Source organism: Sarcophilus harrisii, chromosome 3, assembly GCF_902635505.1.
Source record: "Sarcophilus harrisii chromosome 3, mSarHar1.11, whole genome shotgun sequence".
Classification (NCBI taxonomy): Eukaryota; Metazoa; Chordata; class Mammalia; order Dasyuromorphia; family Dasyuridae; genus Sarcophilus; species Sarcophilus harrisii.
Genome location: NC_045428.1, coordinates 430,166,537 through 430,188,507, shown reverse-complemented (window position 1 = coordinate 430,188,507; position 21,971 = coordinate 430,166,537). Strand labels below are relative to the sequence as shown.

At 34.4% G+C, this 21,971-nt stretch overlaps 1 long non-coding RNA gene across 1 annotated transcript in view; it reads right to left on the bottom strand.

Annotated features, from left to right (window-relative positions):
* Positions 1-6,511: 6,511 nt before the first annotated feature.
* LOC116422088 overlaps positions 6,512-21,971 on the bottom strand; it is a 40,417-nt gene continuing 24,957 nt past the window's right edge. Inside the window, exons 3-4 of the long non-coding RNA XR_004232676.1 lie at positions 9,012-9,069; positions 6,512-6,786 (exon numbers count right to left, since the gene is read on the bottom strand). This is a non-coding gene — a long non-coding RNA (uncharacterized LOC116422088). The remainder of the gene's footprint in view (positions 6,787-9,011; positions 9,070-21,971) is intronic.

Genomic DNA, 21,971 nt, shown 5'->3' with positions numbered 1-21,971 from the left:
AAAGGAGAAGGTTGTTTCCTATAGAGAAGGGGGTGGAACAGGGACATACCAAGGCAAGCAGGGAGGAAAATGGTAAAGACAGGGAAGGCTTTAAAATAGGACCTATACTAGCTCTGAGCTATTCCTACTGAGGGCTGATACTTCAACAGTCCTCTAGTCCAAAAGATATCTAAACAGTTTTTTCTCAATCTGTCCCAAGAGTGGAAATCCAAGCTGTGCATGAATGTAGTCAAGAGAAAGCTACTCCATTACATGCAGTAGGGAATGATTAACAATAGTGCTAGACTTGTAACAATGAAGATCTAGGTGATAGGCCTGTGTATTTGACTATGGATTAGCATTTAATCTCGCTGATCCTCAGTTTCCTTAACTATAAAATGAGAATAATAACACCCATAGTACCTACCTTACAGAGCTGTTTTGAGATTCAAATGAGATAAAGTACTTTTGAAATGTCATATAAATATCAGTTATTATTATTTGAGGCTTCCCCCTAATGTTGCACTAAAAATAGTTTCTCCACCACATTGTTTCTAATGCTGCTCTGTAAAGCCAAGCAGAACACATCTAATACCATTCTTTCATGACTGTGTAGCAAGTGTGTATCCAGGCATTGTTCTGGGTTCTTGTTCTCCTATTGATGTGGCCCTTTGAATTGAATTAAATTAAATCTAATGTAATCCAATATAAAATTCAAATCAACTTATTTCAATGCAAAAAAACCAAAACATTTATTGCTCTCCAACTATGTGTCATCACTGTTTTATTAGCCTCCTAGATACAAAGACAAAAAAAAAAAATTCCTACAGTTAAACAACACATAGAGAAATAACTCAGAGATTTATGTAGATATATTAGAAAGAAGAGTAAAGTAGGGAGGTCAAGAAACCTCTTTCTGTCACAGCATCTTCTGCTTAGAAAGAAACTAGATATTCCAAAACCCAGGAGTTTAATTAAGACCCATTGGGATACAAATAGAGGTATCTGAGTATTTTTTTTCTCTCTGAGAGAAAAAATTGCCTCTCTGAGGCTATTGGGGTTAAGTGACTTGCCCAGGATCACACAGCTAGGAAGTGTTAAGTGTCTGAGGTAAGATTTGAACTCAGGTCCTTCCGACTTCAGGGCTAGTGCTTTATCCACTGTGCCACCTAGCTTCCCTACTTGAGTATTTCTCAAAGCCAAATCATTCTGGCTCTTACTAGTTAACCAATAAAAAGTCCAAGCCTCTATTTGTCACTGGATGGTTTTGATGGCTCAAAATGAGTGTAAGTAGCAATTGTTTCTGTTGTAGCCAGAATTCCTAACATTTTTCCTCTCTCAGACTGACCTTTCTCTTTGGACTAGATAAAAGAGACCTTCTTTTGCCTCATTTCTTACCTACTCTTAATCACTGGATGGATGTAGTCTCAGACAAACTGAGATCTGAGAAAAATATTAAAAAGACCAAGGTCTTTACTACATCCCAGGCCATCTCCAGTAATCCTTATCCATATTTTGCCATTGGACAGGGATGTCCAATGGAGGAGGGAGTGAGGCTGATGACTTTACACAGCCCTGCCCCATTTAAATCCAATTCACTTGCAAGTCAAGACATCCCTCTCCTGATACTATTGATCCTGTTAGAGAACAAAGGATAGGCAACAACAAGATATTCCAAAAGGTGGAGACAGAGAGCATTAAAGCAATGGGGACAATCTGTACAACAGCATGGAGATTAGAGATGGAATGTGAAACAAGGATAAATAGGGTAGAAATTCCCCAAGTGATTAGAGTTTATTCTAGATACTTCTTCCCACTCATGAGGCTTAAAGGCTGAGCTACCTTGTTGGTGGTACTTACTCTCCCTTAGTAAATTCCCATGTGAGTTCCCATGTCTAAGCAAGAGAGCTTGAGAGACTTAAAGAGATGAAGACACAGAAGACAGAAAAGATGAGGATTAGATGCAAACCTAATTTCCTGGAGGTAGTCCTGTGTATTCATTAGGGCCCTCTAGGAAACCATGAAATACATACAGAGAAAATCACATATCACATCCCAGAATAGAAAAAACAAGATCCAGTTGATAAGTATTTAAGAGAGAGAGAGAGAGAGAGAGAGAGAGAGAGAGAGAGAGAGATTCTCACCAAATTTAAGAGTGCATGAAAAAGATAGATGAAGTCCTAGACCAAGTGGGAACCAGGAACCAAGGAACAGTACAAAGCAACAAATTTGGACTTCAATGAGACTAGACATTACATGGGTTGTGCAGTTCCAGGGAATAATGCTTAGCTCTCTAGACCCCCTTTTTCCACTTTAAGGGAAGAAATCTAGGGTAATTCTCTCTCTCTCTCTCTCTTTCTCTTTCTCTCTCTCTCTCTCTCTCTCTGTGTGTGTGTGTGTGTGTGTCTTTCTCTTTGTCTCTGTGTCTCTCTGGGTCTGTCTCTGTCTGTCTCTGTCGGTCTGTCTCTGTCTGTCTCTGTCTCTATCTCTGTCTCTTTCTCTCTCTCTCTCTCTCTCTCTCTCTCTCTCTCTCTATATATATATATATATATATATATATATATAATATTTATTTATTTATTTACTGTACTCTTCCACATCACAGTTCTAAATCTTACTAATGCTTGACTCTGGCTGTTGTTGCTTGGTCTAGAAAGTCTCCAGTGCTCCAGTATTTTCTTTGCTCAATCCTCTTTATCTGACACTATTTTTATCTCTTCTGGGAATGCCATGCTGCTCTTTGAGGAACCACATGGATGTATGGATGCAGAAACCTTGAGTCTTTCCAGGTTACTACATATGGGTTTGATACATCCTCTTCATTTTCTTTAACTTCAACTCTCCAGACTTTGTTTACCTAGTCTCTTTATGCATACATATATTCATTCATTTTCATTATTTATTCATCTATATTCTTTCATTTTTTGTTTGTAAGACTAGTCTCATACATGTTGGAAATGTTGCATCTACTTATAACTTATCCCCTCTTTGTAAGAGTTGATTATAGTTGTGCCAGATTTAATGCTAGATTCCAAATGTAGCTTAGATGTATGAACTAGCTTGTGAATTATCCATCAAACATTAATTGACAGGTATCAAGGGAGCAATAAGCACTCAGGAGAAGGCCAATTCATACATTATTATTACCAAAATAAAAGCCAAATTAATTAGACAACAAGGATTTAAAACAAAGAGAATGTCTACTTTATTATAGCTATATTATTAATTCCAGAAAAAGTAGCCACATCAATGGGCCAATAGACTTTAGACAATGGTTGTCCCCATCCATGTTCTTCTACTTAAAAAAAATTCAGTCCCTGGAAATTACTTTTAGGAACACTGTCTTGTTGCACCAATTCTGGACATTTCTCTAGGAATTTGTGCATAAGTATATAGATTAATAAGCAACAGTGGCATTGCCTTCTTTAGTGAATATCATCCCTAATACTTTACATTTTCTCAAATTTCTTTCAAATGTATGGAAAATCATTTCCTTTTTTTTAATATTTGTAGTCATTAAAAAAAAATCTCTTGTCTACTCTATAAGAACCACTAAAACAACACCTTTTGTGAGTACCCACACTTTTCATGTGCCTAGTGGTCACTTTCTGCCCAAAATTACACATATATGTTTGAGTTCATAAAGCATTAATCAAGTCTCAGTCATTTATAGTGTTGAAAACTTGGGCCCAAAATATAAAAAATGATCCAAGACAAGCTGGGAAAATGTAAGACATATGGTAGTTTCAAAAGAACTATCCTTGACTCATACATTATTATTGCAAAAAACCCAGACCTAGAAAAATTAAATTATTACATATGATCCTTCACCACATGTAATCCATGGCCCGGATCCAAAGTCCTAGTTGATATAGATCAAGTTCAATCTGGAAAAATTTTCAATATGTGATTTTGATTTGAACACCCATTCAGGATTTTCCCTAGGAACATAATAATTTGGCTCATCTTGCTTACACTCAAGATTTCCTCTGGTAACGCTGGAATAAATAAATCTATGTTTCTACAAGAAAAAAAAATACCCTATTTATAATGCAAGCATCTAGTCTTAATGAAATATCAAATATAGGGCAGATTTTATTTAACTTGAGAATAAAATGTAAAATAAAGTCATATACAAGTGATAAACAGTTAAAAAAAAAAACTCTTTTTTCCTATAACCTGCCATTTTCAACAGTCCTCCCATTAAAGGCCAAGCCTAAGGGTTTGGCTCATAGATATGACTGGCTCATAGTTATGAATCACCAATCAATCACTATCAATGTGGTGCCAAAGGCAATAAATACTCAAGACAAAGTGAGTTTATTCTGTAATGATACAAGAACAACTCAAATACAGTAACAAGATCTCAAAACAAGAAGAATTTCCATTTTGTCAGGCGTACCTAACAAGTTTCCAGAATAAAGAGTAATCTCCCAAAGCAACAGAACTATTACATGGGCATTCTTGTTAACTGAACAATAATATAGTCTTCCAACTAAATTAATGGTTGTCTATGGCCAGTAGGAATCAGCACAGTGCAAATGGCATTGGATTTGGAATAAAAGGAACTGAGTATGAATTCCATTTTGCTATCTGTATGCACCTGGGAAAACTACTTTGTCTCTATGGTGTTCTGTCTCCTGAACTATAAAATGAATTGAACTTTCAGCCTATGTCTATGATTTTTGAGCTTTAGTTCTTTTAACCAATCCTCATATGGCATAATTTGAAGGATTTTCATTCTCCTAAATGTTCTCTACTGGTCATTTGTCATCCTATCAGTATCCTTAAAATGCCACATCTAGAATTGATCATAAAACTAAGCCCTCATGTTTCTGGCCATTCTGCATCTTTAATGGTTTCTAAGGTTAAAATATTTTTGGCATCCATGTTTGGTTATTCTATCCAAAAAAAAAAAACAAAAAACAAAAAACAAACAAACAAAAAAAAAACCCAGCTCTTTCCAGGAAATTGATGTTTAATCACATCTTGTACTTGTGAAGTTGATATTTTTTTAACTTTAGGATAATAAGTTATATTCATTCTCATTACATATCATCTTAATTAGATAAACTAAAATTCTAACCTGATAGGACTCTTTTTTTCAATTCTAATTTAATCTTTGTATGTTTATTTTGTCTCCTTGCTTTGTGGCATATGTAATTTTTATAAGATGTCATCTATTCCTTTATCCAAGTCATTGATACAAATGTTAAATAGCCCAAAAATGAGCACAAATCCCTGGAATACTTTTCTGAAGACCTTCTAAGCTGGCATCCAACTATTAATAATTGTTCTTTGGGGTCAGTCAAAACTGCTATGATAACTACTCTTTGTGTACAACAGATTGAAATTCACCTATATATACAACCCAAAGAGTTACATAGTTTTTGTAAAATTCAGTAATTTAAGTAACTGAATCTAAAGCTGTCTACCTGATGTAACTGTTGTCATTTTGTTAAAAAAATTCAATCTAGTACATACTACTTATTTTTGAAGCCATACTGACTCTTTTTAATCACTGTTTCTGTTCTAGGTATTCACCAAATATCTCTTAAATTTAAGAATTTTGTAATATTTTAAACCATAGAATCCTACTTTCTTTCTTTTGAAATTTTATAAAACTCTTCTTCCTTTATATATGCATATAAGCATATATATATATATATATATATATATATATATATACATGTATGTATATAAGATTAACATCAACAATAGGGTAGCTCGAAAGAAAAACTGGCAGAGTCAAGGTAAAAGTAACAATCATATTATACAAATGTGGTACAGGTGAAGAATAGATACAGAGACATTAAATGGGGGAGGAGAGATCGTAGTTCTGAAAACCTTACTCACATCAGGGATGGGTTCAATAGGTAAAAGTACATATATACCATAAAGGGTATATATAAAATCTATAAAGAAATAAGGGGGCAATGGGTTAATAAGGAAGCAAAGGGTAAAGGAAAAAGATGAGGTAGGGATCCTTGGGTGGGGGGGGGGGTAGATTAAGTAATAGCAAGGCAAATTATTGAGCAGTATTTAATTAAAGAGGCAGTTAGGAAAGGAAAGACGTGTATAGGGGTTGTGTGGAGTGTGTTTATGTATCTATACATTCATATATGTATACATTAATATATATTTTCTTAACGGAATAATATATCTTTTGGGGGGGGGATTGGGGGACTGAAAGGGGAAAAAGGATAAAGTAAATAAGGTGAAAAACAGAAAATCAAAGAACGTTTTATAAGGAAGTAGAGAAAAAATAGTCATTTGTGAATATAATTTCTTCTAATCTATATTTTCTTGATATTTCTTGATTTTCAAATCTATATACTTTCATGATCTGCTAATTTGTGCTTATATATTTTGAATCCTCCCTAATGTTCTGTAAGGCACATGGCAATATTCTCTTTTGTATTGTAGTTTATTTCTGCTTTCTTTTTTTTTTTCTTACTCTGTTTTTTTCAAATAAAAAACAATCTCTTATTCCAAAATTTAGGATGAACATCAGACTATATTTGGATTTCTATCAAAAATTCTAAAAAGAAGGATTTGCATCTGTCCATGCTACATTATTTCTGTAGCAACAACTAATTTCTACTTGATGTGAATCAAGCCCAAAATTTCCATTCTCTTTATTTGTTCCTCTATTTTTTGAAGTATGAAATGGTGATTAAGTCAAGGTAAGATATTGTTGGCTTCTTTACTTTTGGAAGAAAGAGAGAGGTCTGGCAGATGTCCAGATAATTGATGTTCTCCAGTACTACTTTATCATGTTTCCATGCCAGCCTTGTGATCCATTTCCTGAAATCATAAGATCATAGGTTCACTCAAGAATTTGTCTTTTTCCTAAGACAGCTAGATTTTAAAGTGTCCAGAATGATAATGGAAGAATTCAGGGATCTTTGCACTCTGCCAAAATAACTATAGTAATTCTAGACTTTTTCTTAAAGGAATCTAAAGGTGCTAGATTTTTCCCCTCAGAAATGTATTCTGTGACTAAATTCTCAGATTGAGAAGGTTTATTCTTTTTATAGACTTAGCTAAAACTGGAAGAAAAAAATAATCATCTTCTACACATTCCAACCCTTCATTGGAAGAAAATTTATATAACTCCCAAGTACTTCAGTATTTTTTTCATCAAGACTTTTTAAAAAATCATTCACGAATTTTTTCTTTGATTTTTTTTTCTCCAGAACCTTTATTTATTATCCTCCAGGTTCTCTTCAAATTATCTTTATCTCTCAAGTTATTTTTTTCCTAACTGAATAATATATTCTCTTAGAAAAATGGCCATTTTCTATCCTATGATCCAATTAATACTAATATTCATTTCTGAAAGACTAAATTGTTCCCACATGTTCTGATTATGAACTAAAATGAAATTTGGATCTTTGTTTAATTATTCTCCAAATTTAAGATATCCTTTTCTCCTAGCATGATCAGTGCATGATGGCTAACATTCTCTATGATTCTTTCAGTAAAATATCACAAAACATAGTTCTTTTTAAAAAAAAAAAAATGTATGTGTATATTTGTGTTTCTTTTCTTTTTTTAATTAAAACTTTTGATTTTCACATCATGCAAGGATAATTTTCAACATTAATTCTTGCTAAATCTTGTATTCCAAATTTTCTCTACCTTCCCCCACCCCTTCTCCTAGATGGCAAGTAGTTTAATATATGTTAAAAAATGTGCCAACTCTTCTATATATATTTCCACAATTACCATGCTATACAAAAAATATCAGATCAAAAAGGAGAAAAAATGAAAAAGAAAACAAAAAGTGAAAATACTATGCTGTAGTCACTCAGTCCTCACAGTGCTTTCTCTGGGTACCAATGGCTCTTTTCAACACAAGATCATTGGAACTGGTCTGAATCATCTCATTGTTGAGAAGAGCCATGTCCATCAGAATTGATCATCTTATAGTCTTGTTGTTGCCTTTTATAATAATCTCCTGGTTCTGCTTATTTCACTTTGCATCGGCTCATGTAAGTCTCTCAAGGCCTCTCTGAAATCATCTTGCTGATCGTTTCTTACAGAACAATAATATTCCATAACATTCATTTACCATAACTTATTTACCCATTCTCCAACTGATGGGCATCCACTCAGTTTCCAGTTTCTTGTTACTACAAAAGGGCTGCCACAAGCATTTTTGCACATGTGGGTCTTTTCCCCTCCTTTAAGATCTCTTAGGGATATAAGTCCCTTAGAAACACTGCTGTATCAAAAGGTATGCACATTTTTTAGCCTTTTGGGCATAGTTCCAAATTGCTCTCCAGAATGGTTGTATCAGTTCACAGATCCATTAACAATGTATTAGTGTCCCAGTTTTCCTGCATCCCCTCCAACATTTGTCATTACCTTTTCCTGTCATTTTAACCAATCTGAGAGATATGTAGCAGTACCTCAGAGTTGTCTTAATTTGTATTTTTCTGATCATTAGTGATTTAGAGCACTTTTTTCAAATGACTAGAAATAGTTTCAATTCTTCATCTGAAAACTGTTCATCTCCTTTGACCATTTATCATTTGGAGAATGGATCGATTCTCCTAGAAGTTCTTTTAGTCAGTGAAAATGAGTTTTTATGTACACATACATATATACACAAATGTTCTCTATAGTCCAATGTTACTGACCTCCTTGTTGTTCCTCAAATAGAACATTGAGCATTTTCACTGGCTATCTTCCATATCTGGAGTACTATCCCTTCTCATCTATATACCCTAATTTCCCTATTTCCTTCAAATCTCATCTAAAGTGCCACGTTCTATAAGAAATCTTTTCAAGTTCTCCTTAATTTTAGGGCCTTCCCTCTGAGACAACCCCCAATTTATTCAAAATATATCTTATTTGTATATAGTTCTGTTTGTTTGTTTGTTTTTTACTTTATTTCTTTATACTGCAAGCTCCTTGAGAACAGGGAATTTTTGGTTATTTTCTTTTAACTTTTCTTTGTATCCTCAGTGCTTAACATCAGACTTGGCACCTTGTAAGTACTTAATAAATGCTAGTTGACTTACTGGCACACTCTTTTGAAGGGCCTCTAGTTCAGGCTTCTAGTTGGAGCAGCTGAAGAAACTGGGGAAATTTAGACCAGAAAAGAGAAAACTAAGGAAACATTATAGTTCTCTTCAAGGAATTGAAGAGGTATCATCTAGAAAAATTATATTCATACTATTTAAGAACATAGAACTAAGGCAGAACAATAGAACTTTTAAAGAAAAGAATTGTAATGATGTAAAGAAAAACTCTTTCAATTAGATCTCCCAAAAGTGGGGTTAGACAGTAGTGACTCCCAATTGAAAAGCTTTGAGCAAAAGCCAGAAGATGTCCTGTTAATATATAATAGAGCATATTCTTCATCAGGCATGGCCTGTACCAGAAAGCCTGCAGTCTCTTCCAACTTAGAGCTTCTAAAATGAAACTTATCATAGGTATTCATGTTGATACTTCAGTTAGCCTATATTTAAGGTACATATTTAAGTAAGAAATTAAATTCTTTTTCCAATATAAAATTTATCCCTCTTCAATTTCCCTTGACCCCATATCTTGCCTCTGACCCCAATAGATTCATTTGGGGAAAAAAAGTGTTATTTTCCTTAGATTGCTTTTGTTTGATTTTGAAAATTATGCTTTTGGGTGGAAGTTTCAAATTAACTTTGCAGTTCATTTAACCATTCAATGAATAAATACTATTTGGGGGTGAATGATTAATAATACAAATTCTACATGTAGTACAAAATAAATCTTCATAGCAAAGTATGTGGAACATACAAATCTCTATACATATTTAAATGTGGTTTTAAATTACCAGTCTGTCCTTCAAGAATAATGAAGAACTATAACTATAGGAAATCAATTCCATATAATTTATAAAATAAAGTTTAGATGAATGTGTATTCTTTTTCAAGCTTTGATCAATGTGAAAAAGCCTGTAATTTTCCCTACAGTTTGACTTCTAGACCATAAGCATTTAAGTGTAAAACTATCAATGAACAACTTACCTTTCAACATCTAAAAGCTTAAGGCTATCTACCTATGTGTCTGCTGTCTATTTCCACATTATCTAGGCATTTAAAAAGCTAATGTTAGTCAATCTTCAGGCCTGGAATGTCTATCTAATTAGATAATTTTGCTAATCTTCTCAAGTACATTCATTAAAAGGACAACAAACACAAGTGTTTTAGTGATAGTTAAGACACAAGCATTGTAATCACATTTCTCAAATGCTTACTCTGTGCCCAGCTATCCTTACCCAATTTTAGGAGTCTTATCTGTCATATCCAACTGTCTGATGGCACGCTGATCGACAGAACAACATGTTTAAAAGGCTAGCATGTCCTTGGAGAGGCTCGAAGACAAAGTGTGAGACTAATAAAACAATTAGTTCCTAAATGAAGGCCTGCAGAATCATGCTTTTTGTATGACTTGTAAGTCTTAGACTTTGGGCAGAACATCACAGTCATACCTGGCTTTATCAGGATCACCTAAGAAGTGCTCTCAATAGTCACCAGCCATGCTGGGATAGAATGGTGAATGTCCACTGGCCTTGAAGCATGGGCTAATCACAATACAACTTTGTTGGGATGAGGCTAAGATGTGAACAAGGCAACAGATCTCTGCAAAATCCCATGGTACATAGATCATCTTGGGTTACCCCTAACTTTTGCAATCCCACATCTTAGTGCTGGATTTTAGTATTAAAATGATGAACATGAACTTTATCTTTGGTGTCCATTTTTCCCTATAAACTCTTTGTTCCATATCACTACCATTTCTGGAGTAATCTGGAGGAATATTTTCACATACTTGACAGCATGTGTTGGACAGGAGGGAAAGAAGAGAGGGAGGGAAAGAGATAAGCATTTATATAGCACCTACTGTATGCCAGGCACTGTGTTATATACTTTACAAATATGTCATTTAATTTTCCCCAAAACCTTGTAAGGTAGGTACTTTAATTATCTTCATTTTATAATTGAAGAAACTGAGTAAAAAAAAAAAAAAAGAATTAAGTGACTTGCTGGGGCACCTAGTTGAAACATCATCAGGGTACATTCTTATACTATATTTCTATATATATTTACATACAGATACAGATATCTATTTTGAAGAAAGTGCTTTGGCACAGTTGGTAGATAGCTAACTCTGGAATCAAGAAAACTCAAGAGTCTGAACGGATATGTTAGTTTTATGACCCTGGACAAGCTACTTGATCTTTCATTGCTCTAGCCAATTCCATAACTATAAATTATAAATAACAATAATTGGTGTTGGCTTTTTTCAAAGAAATCCATCCTCTGATACACAATGACTTCATTATGTGAATAAATCATTTTAACTCTTTAAAAATTTTTTATTTATTTTATTTTTAATTTACGGAACACAACAAACATTTCCATAACACATAATAAAAAAGGTGATGGCACATGAAACTGCAAATTTATTATATGAACATCAATATTCTTTTTAGGTATATAATAAAGTTATCTTTTTTTCTTTTTTTTTTATTAAAGTTTTTTATTTACAAAACATATGGATGGGTAATTTTTCAGCATTGATCTTTGCAAAACCTTGTTTTCCAGATTTTCTCCTCCTTCCATGCACTCCTTCCCCTAGATGGCAGGTAATCCAATACATGTTAAATATGTTAAAATATATGTTAAATCCAACATATGGATTCATATTTATACAGTTATGTTGCTACACAAGAAAAATCAGATCAAGAAGGGAAAAACCTTCTGATAAAGAAAGCAAACTGCAAGCAAACAACAAAAAAGTGAAAATGCTATGTTGTCCACACTCAGTCCTCTCTCTGGATACAAATGTCTCTCTTCATCACAAGATCGTTGGAATTGGCCTGAATCATCTCATTGTTGAGAAGAGCCATGTCCATCAGAATTGCTCCTCATGTAATCCTGCTGTCTCTGTATATAATGATCTCCTGGTTTTGCTCATTTTACTCAGCATCAGTTTATATAAGTCTCTTCAGGTCTTTCTAAAATCATCCTACTGATTGTTTCTTACAGAGCAATAATATTCTATAACATTCATATACCATAACTTACTCAGCCATTCTCCAACTGATGGGCATCCATTCAATTTCCAGTTTCTTGCCACTACAAAGCAATCCCACAAACATTTTTGCATATGTGGGTCCTTTTCCCTCCTTTAAGATCTCTCTAGGATATAAGCCCAGTAGAAATATTACTGAATCAAAGGGTATGTGCACAGTTTGTAAGTTATTGAGCATAGTTCCAAATTGCTTTCCAGAATGGTTGGATCCATTCACAATTCCACCAACAATGTATAATAAAGTTATGTGTAAATTTCTTCTTTTCCTTTATTTCTTCCCCTTCCCCACCACCCTAGAAATGGCTACCAGTAGACACAAATATGTGTGTGTGTGTATATGTGTGTGTGTGTGTACAAAATCATTCTATATCTATTTCTATTTATCAATTTTTTCTCTGAATTTAAATAGCCTCTTCCTTCATATGTACTTTGTAGTTAATTGGTGGGTTATGTATTATTACATGGATATATAATTTTACTTTCTAAAGCTCCCAAACAATTCTCCAAGACTCCATGTTGAAGAAAAAGCACCCATCTAAATTGGAAGAGGGAATTTCCTTACCTTCCATTATAGCAACAAAGTCATAAGTCTGGCCTCACCAAAAAAAGAAAAGGAGAAAAATGTAATACTTGCTTTATAAGAGTGACTTGTGGACTTTGTTCTTGGCAATCTTTCAAAAACAAGATTTGACAACCTTGGATAGTACTAGCTTTTTTTTTTTTTTTTTTTTTTTTTTTTTTTTTTTTTAACTACAGTAGAATTGAAATGCACTCATTGCATGACTGAGACAGTTTAAATCAGCCAATTTAAGCTTTTAGCTGTCTGAAGGCAGAAACGTAGACCAAATGACCTCCTGAAATTCCATCCACTACTTATATTCTGGGATTCAATAATGACATGAGATCCTAGCCTTGTTATTAGGATGAAGTTGCCTGAAACTGTTTCTTTTTATGAAAAGTGTGGTCTGATCCTGGCAAGCTGTTCATAGAGCTCACAGTTGGCAAAGGGTGGATACTCTATTTTGGGGAGTTTCCCAATGTGACTGATTAAAATGAAACTACCTCTGAAATCAGGGTTGTCTGTAGAGTCCCTAGTGCTCAAGAAGAACTTCTCCTAGTACAGGCAGCCAAACTGTGACATAGTTTGGAAGAAGTTTAGGGAGAACTGCCAAGCAAAAATGAAATTTGAATGACTGTGTGGCCAAGTTAGTAATTAGAGAAAGTGGACACTGGGGATTCACCATGTAACCCCTTTGACCTCTAGATAGCTCAAGTCATTGAGATAAATGAGCACATAGCTCAGCTCTCCATTGCAGAAAAGATGCTTACTTAATAATTGGATCCAAGAATCTATGGTGCCAGGAGATTTACCCAAACATTGCTGAGGAGAACCAGGAAATGTTAGCTATTTGAGACTTTCCTCTGGGTCTGCTCAGCCTTAAATATTTCAGGCAAGGGAAGCATTGTCCCTAATTGTTTCACAGGCAAAGCACATTGTATTATATGATCATAACTCCCTCCAAACCCAAGATCACCAGGCTCTACATCTCTCTCTGTCTCTGTCTCTGTGTGTCTGTATTTGTGTCTATTTGTCTGTGTCTTGTGTCTCTGTCTCTCTCTGTGATTCTGTCTCTGTCTCTCTCTGTCTCTGTCTCTCTGTCCATCTCTCTCTTTCTCTCTCTGTCTCTCTCTCTTTCCCCAGCTCACTGATGAAAAGAAGCAATGGTTCCAGACCACTAACTATAGGTAATGCATTAAGTAAACTGGTCTTTCCTTCTGGAGAAAATAATGATGATCTACAGCCTACAATCATCCTCCATGGCCTGTTTTAATTGAAACTGATAGAACTATAGAGCCAAAGGAGTTTTGCATAAATCACCATGGATAATACCCTTTCAAGGGTAATCACAACATTAATATACCAGGCAGGAAGTGGAATAATTAAAATTTAGCACATTCCAATAATAAGGTTTCCAAAATTGATCTAAAGCACCTTTTGCTAGCATAGATGAGCAATTACTTTAATCCATAGAAATGAACATTTTAAAAACTACTATATTGCACAGACTATCAACATTCTCCACCCGCCACTTCCATTCTTGATATTCTTTCCAATGGCAATTTATCTCTTGACAATTACCATCATCTCTCCTCCCTATGGCAGCTTACTATTTTGCATGTTATGTTCCACTGTCATTAGATACCTTTCCCCATTTCTGTCTACATACCACACTCAGAAAATATAAGAAAAAGGCAGGAAGGTAGGGGGGAGGAGAGAATGTTTCAAAGACAAATAGTTCCCATATGTCCCTCAGAAAAACAAATTCAGCCAAGAGAGAAAGGGAATATGAATGCATACACTGGGAAGAAGCCTGTGGTGATGAGCATCTTGGCTCAATATATCTATATTTAAAGCTTAATGAAATATCCATGCTGGATGCTAGGGTGAACCACAGGGAGTAATATAATTTCTGGCACCAAACTGCTCACTCACTCTGATGAAGTAAAGAACTTTAATGTTTGGTCCCTGGCAAGAAGTAATAAGTAAAACAGTTTCCTGAAACTCCTAATATGTAATCTTGCATTCAAATCACTTCCTGCGAATTTTCCTCAAGGGTTAGGCATATAATTCGCAAATTTAGATTCTATTCAACACAATTGATAGTGTACTTGCCCTCATTGGGGGCTTTCTGAGAAATTGATATCCTAAACACCAGCATATCCTTGCTGCCAATGGGTGAGGCCTCAGGCTTCAGAGCTAGCTCAGAGAACAATTTAAGGGGAATAAGGTTAACTCATGGTGCTTCCACTTTCCCTTTTTATGGTCATTCTTTCCCATTTCAGGCACTCCTCATCTTCCCCAAACTTAAAGTCTTTCCTTTTGCCTTGTGATAGTTAAGATAAAAGACAATCCAAGAAGTCACCAAGATTTAATGTCATATATTATCTTTCCATGTCATTTTCTGTGTGTTGTTCACCAAAAGAGAAACCCAAAAGGATTTCTAAGGTATAAATGACGCACTTATCAAATATTCAGATAGCTGGGAAAATCAATGTTAATGTACCATATGACAAGAGTCAGGAACCAAGAAGATATTGACAGAGTAGAGCATTAGACTGAATTTAGAAAGGTAAAATTCAATAGGAATATATATATAAACTCATACACAAGTTAGAAAAAAAGATTCATCCACAAATATAATTTGAAGAAGGCTAGGTTATACTTTTGCCTGAAAATATATCTGGGAATTTCAGTAAACTACAAGTTGAAAGTGAGTCAATAGTGAGATGTCAGAATCAAAATGGTAGAAGCAATAAATACAAAAAAGAGATGAAAATTGGGCAGAGATGAAAGGGGAATGATAGTTAGCCAAACTGCACCTCTCCACTGCACCTCCAAGGAGGAAGTTAGCCTAAGAGTACTTAATTTCAAACTATATTAGAAAGTGGCAATCATGAGAATCTGATACTGGTTAAGAAAAAGAGTGGTAGATCGGCATAATAGATGGTATACACAATACAAAGTAATAAATGACCATAGTAATCTAGTGTTTGATAAACCCAAAGATCTAAGCTTTTGAGAGGAGTACTCATCTTCTATCGAAAATTGCTAAGAAAACCAGAAAACAGTTTGGAAGAAACTTAGAGTAGACCAGCATTTCACACTATAGGCCAAGATAACATCAAAATGGATACTTAAAGTTTCCCTTGAAAACCACATGAAACCAAGCCTTTGAACAGAGTCTGATAGAACAAAACCCATCTCCAGCTCAAGATAGACTGAAAATAACTTCAAAAAAGGTCAGTCTCATTGAGGTGAAAAGGGTGTTTAGCCCAGCTCAGATAGATTGTGGGAAAGCTAAGAAGAAGGTGTTAATCACAGCAAATCAGCAACTAAGAGCCTCAGTCCTGGCTCAGTAGAGAAGCAGATCAGTGGAGCAGCTTCTAGTCCTAACTCTGAAAGCAAACTCTGAGAAACCAAGCTATTTCCTGAAAAGAGCAAATACAAGGGGCTCCTGTGCTCAAAGCTACAATTCAGAGCTGCACAGAAAGCTTAGAACAATATCCTTTTTACCCTAGGATCAGAGCACCACCTAAAAAGTAAAATAAGAAATACCAAAATAAATGGAAAGAAAATGAGCAAAAAACAGAAAATAACTTTGATCATAGAAACTTACTATGGTGACAGGACAGACCAAAACACAACTTCAGACAAGGACAGAATATCCACAGAGGCAAAGAGTGATATTAATTGGCCTAAAGCCTAATGAGCTTCTAGGAAGTGCTCATAAAAGACTTTAAAACATCAAATAAAAGAGACAGAAGAAAAAATGAGAAAGGAAATGAGAGTCAATAGCTTGGAAAAGGAAAGAAAAAAAATTGCCTAAAGAAAACACTTCCTAAAACAGTATAATTAAACATTTGGAAAAAAAGATACAAAAACTAACTAAAGAAAATTACATATTAAAAACCAGAACAGAATGAATGGAAGCTAATTACTTTGTAAGACAGCAAGAATCAGTCAAACAAACTAAAAATAGTGAAAAAATGGAAGAAAATGTGAAAAATCTCATTGGAAAAATATCCAACTTGGAAAATAGATTCAGAAGAGACAATTTAAAATTTCTTGGCCTACCTGAAAGCCATGACCAAAAAAAGAGTCTGGATAGAATTCTACAAGAGATCATTAAGAAAAATTGCTTCAATAGTCTAGAAACAGTAGGGGAAATACTGATTGAAGAATCCATTGATTACTTTTGGAAAGATCCCACAAGAAAACCACAGTTTTGGCTCTAAGAGGGAATAACTTAAGAGTTCAGATGAGTATAGAAATTTATCTAACCCTATAAAGAAGTAGGAGAAGAAAGAGGAAAATAAAAGGGAGAGACAACATAGAAGAGAGGGTAGAAATATTTGGGAAAAAGGTAAGAGAAGGGACAAAGGATTAATAGAAAATAAGGTAGAAGGTGGGATGGGCAAAAAAAAAAAAACACATGATTGAGGATAGGGTAGGAGGAGAGAACAAAAGTATATAAAGGGGAGAAAATATTATGGAGGTGAATACAGAACTGATAATCATAATTGTGAATGGATTCCTGATCATTTATGGATTGGTCCAGAGCAGAGGAATCTAACATGAGGCTCACAAGAGTAGTGGTGGAGCCAGATTAAAATATAAATGGCATATATTTCACAAAATAAAAAATATAATAAAACAGGAAATATTACATGGAAGTGAATAGCAGAGTGGATTGAAGAAAAAAAAAACAGAATCCTAAAATAAATGGATATCTAATTTAGACATAAAGGGTAATGTGATAAGAAAATTAAGGGAGCATGGAAACATTTACCTGTCATATCTATAGATAAGGAAAGAGTTTACGATCAAAGATAGAGAATGTTACAGAAAGCAAAATTGATAATTTTAATTAAATGAACTTAAAACATTTTTGTACAAAAAACCCCAAATGAAGCCAAAATTAGAAGGAAAGCAAGAAATGGAGGGAGAGGGAAAATGTGATATGGTATTATGATGATAGGAATTTATAGAAAGTTTCTCTGATAAAGACCTTAATTCTCAATGATATAGATACTGAACCAGATCTATAAAAATAAGAATAATTTCCCTATTGATAAAGAATCATAAAATATGAACTGCCAATTTTTAGAAGAACTTAAAACTATCAGTTCACATAAAAATGTTCTAAATCACTATTGGTTAGAGAAATACAAGTTAAAATGATTCAGAGTTAGTATCTCACACCTATCAGATTACCTAAATGGACAGAAAAGGAAAATGACAAAAGCTAGAGGGGATGTGAGGAAATAGGTACATTAATGGATTGTAGGTATTACTGGTCCAACCCTTCTGGAGGATAATTTGGAAGTACACTCAAATAACTCAAAAATTGTGTATACACTCTGACCTTGTAAATAATACTACCAAGGTTATATCCCAAAGAAATCAAAGAAAAGGGAAAAGGATCTCTATGTACAAAAATATTTATGCCAGCTTTTTTGAGGAGGCAAAGAATTGGAAATTTGAAGTTTTCTCATCAATTGAAGAATGACTGACAAAGTTGTGATATATGAGTATAATGGAATACTGTGCAATAAAACAATGATTTTAGAAAATCTGGGAAAACTTATAAGAACAAATGCAAAGTGAATTGAGCAGAACAAGGAAAACACTATACACAGTAGCTGCAATATTGTAATAATTATCAACTTTGAAAGACTTTGCTTCTCGAATCAATATAATAATCTAAGATAATTCCAAAAGATGTAAGATGAAAAATGCTACACACCTCCAGCGAGAGAACTAATGAACTCTGAATGTAGATTGAGGCATACTTTTTCTTTGTTTCTTGTTTTTCTTGGCTTTTTGTTTATATTTTTGTAACATGGCTAATATGAAAATAGGTTTTGCATGACTTTAGATGTCTTCTTAATGGTTGGGGGAGGGGGCTGAAAGGAGAGACAATTTGGAAGTCAAAAACTTTATTTAACTGAATGTTTAAATAAATAAATAAAGTAATAAAAAAAATAAAAAGAAATATAAACTCGATAGTAGGGACTATATTTTTCTTTTTTCTTTTTTTTTTGTATTTACTTCCCTTTATATTCTCCCCTACCTTTACTCCAGTACTTAGTATGATATTTGTCACATATTAAGATTAATAAATAATAAATAAAAATAAGTTGATTTATTGATTCATTGTAGAGGGGATTCCTGATCATTTATGGATTGGTCCAGAGCAGAGGAATCTAACATGAGGCTCACAACAGTAGTGGTGGAGCCAGATTAAAATATAAATGGCATATATTTCACAAAATAAAAATTATAATAAAACATAGGAAATATTACATTTTAAAACTAAGCAATATATAGCCTGAAAGGATCCTAAAACATAGATTAGCTGCCCCTATTTCTATTTGATTTTGATACCCTTGGGGACCTTTGAGGTTCTTTGTATTCTTGAGATTTAGCAATTCTATTTTTGTAGATTTCTAAGATGACTGCAACCTGTGTTTATTTTCTACCTCCACAGTCTGCATGTATTTCAGAAAGGAACAAAATATTGCTAATAATAAACATCTATCTTTTATTTAGTACTTCTAAGTTTATAAACCAATTCACATATGTTCTCATCCAATACTCATAAAAACCTTGTGAAATAGGTACTATTATCACTCCTATTTTATAGAAGCTAATGAGAATGAGAAAAGTTAAATGACCCATATAGGGGCAGCTAGATGGTAAAATGGATAGAGTACCTGGCCTGGAGGTAGGCAGATGCCTCTTCCTGAGTTTAAATCTGGCCTCAGACAATTTTTAGCTGTGTGGCCCTCGGCAAGTCACTTAACTCTGTTTGCCTCAGTTTCCTAATCTGGAAAATGAACTGGAAAAGGAAGTGGTGAACTATCTTTGCCAAGGAAACTCCAAATGGGATCATGAAGAGTTAAACATGACTGAAATAACAAGAAAGAATCAATAAGCTAGTAAGTGTTTAAGACAAGTTGCAACATTCAAACTCCAAGTCCAGGAAGGTTGTCTAAATGATCAATGTTGCTTCTATCCAACTCTGACTGGGAACTTCACCACAGGTACTTCTCCTCCTATTCCCAATTCGATATTGCCACTGTCAGTCTTAACCTCCCACTGCAGTGACCTCAGGTTTCTCAAATATGAAAAGTAATTCCTCACAAAACTACTGAACAGATTTGTCTTTCTTTTTTCCTCCAGTACTTGGCATAATGCCATTACATAGTAAATGATTAACAAATGCTTATTGATAAAGATGATGATGATGGCAGAGGAGGTGATGATAATAACCATATTACATACAAAGCTATGAAAAATTTATGCTATAGTATTCCACAAATCTTTCAAAATTACTATATAATAGTTATTTTTCAGAGAGCCTCTATAAAGAGTAGGCACAGTATAATGACGCAAATAAGGCTTTGATCATTCCTAAAAATCTCAGGTAATGGGTATTATCTGTAGACCATTGGAACAGGGAAGCCACTCTGTACAATGCTTGACACTTACTGAGCACTTAATAAATGCTTACACACTGACTGCTGCCATAGACAAACATTTGGTTCCATCTTTTAACTTTGTCATCAAGATAATTAAGAAAATAATGTAATTATGCAGTACATTTCACAGGTGAAATATTATTGGAATTTACAGGAAATGATTACTCATGAGTGGAAGTGGTAACTCAAAAAAAAAAGCAGAAGAGAAGTAGGCATCAGCTAGTTCTAATTCAGCACCATGCCATCTGGACTAGGGAGGATCTAGGCAAGCAACCAGTCACAAAGCTAAATATAAGGGCAGCAGGAATATAGCCCAGAACTGAACATCTAGTCCCTTGAGTTGCCAATTTTCTTCCATAAGTGGTCAAAGTAACCTGGTCCACTACTCACAAAAAATTTTAAAAATGAAGGCAAACTATTTTTTTCTTCCAGGTATCTCCCTTTTCCTTGGCACTTTCTACAAAGAAAATGGAGCCTGACATAGAGGACAAATTGTAGGTATGACTAAACAATTAATATCATTCTGTGCCATTCCTGCATCCAAGTCATGCATGTCCCATGGAAGCACTGGGAGAAAGATTCCAAACTAAAGCAGCTTTAAGAGATCTGGGATATCCATGAATCACACTGATGTCATAGTCAGAAACCAAAAATATATGGCTTGATTTTACAAATTTCTCATTTTTTCTTCTATCTCTCTTATTTTCCTTTTAAAGTCTTTTATGAACACTTCCAAGAAGCCTCTTTGAGCTTGAGAACAATTCATATCACTTTTAGATTGTCTCTATTGGACATTCTGTCCCTGTCTGTGTTTTGTTTTGGTCTGCCCTGTCCCTGTAGTAGCTTTCTAAGGTCAAGGCTATTTTCTATTTCTTGCTCATTTTCTTTACATTTCTTTTGGTATTTCCTCTTTTTTTTAACTTTTATGGTTGAACTCTTCTCCTGGGGCACATGGGGCGCTGCCCCAAGCTTCTAGTGCGGTTCTGAGCCTTGACTTTGAGCACAGGGGTCTCTTGTGTTTGCAGGGAATAACTTTGCCTGCTCTTTTCAAGAAACAGCCTGGTTTCTCAGAGATTGCTTTCTGAGATGGTATTGGAGACTTCCCCACTGATCTGCTCCTCTACTGAGGCAGGACTGAGGGTGTTAGTTGCTGATTTGCTGTGATTAAGACCTTCTCACTGGCTTTCCAGAGTCTGTCTGAGCTGGGTTGAACACCCTTTTCTCCCCAGTGAAACTGATCTTTCTTGAAGTTTTTTTTTTTTTTTTTTCAGTTTATTTTGAGCTATAGAACGATTTCATTCAGTCAGACTCTGTTCAGAGGCTTGGTTTTATATGGTTTTTCAGGAAACTGGGAGAGCTGGAGCACCTTCCTACCTTTACTTGCCATCTTGGCTCCACACCCCCCACCCCCACCTCACTCCTCATCCCTCTCAATTTCAGATGCTTGCTAACTATCTGGCCCTAGGCAAGTCTTTTTGCTTCATTTCACCTCAGTTTCCTCATCTAAGGAGATAATTATAGCATCTACTTCCCATAATTGTTATGAGGATCAAATGCAATAATAATAATTGTAAAGTGCTTAACATAGTGTCTGGCATATAGTAAGTACTATATAAATATAGTTTATATTCTATAATTTATATTTTATAATTAAGTTTATAGTTTACTTATAGTGCTATAAATAAATGTTAACTTCCTATCATTATCATCATCACCATCATCAATCCACTGAAATTTGTGAGTATTTTCAATGGGTCCTTTGTTATATGTGGTACAAATAGTCCTCAGTTTATATAAATAACAAAATTATAAAAGAAGAAAATTAAGAAAAAATAGTATCAGACATTTTTGAAGTATTT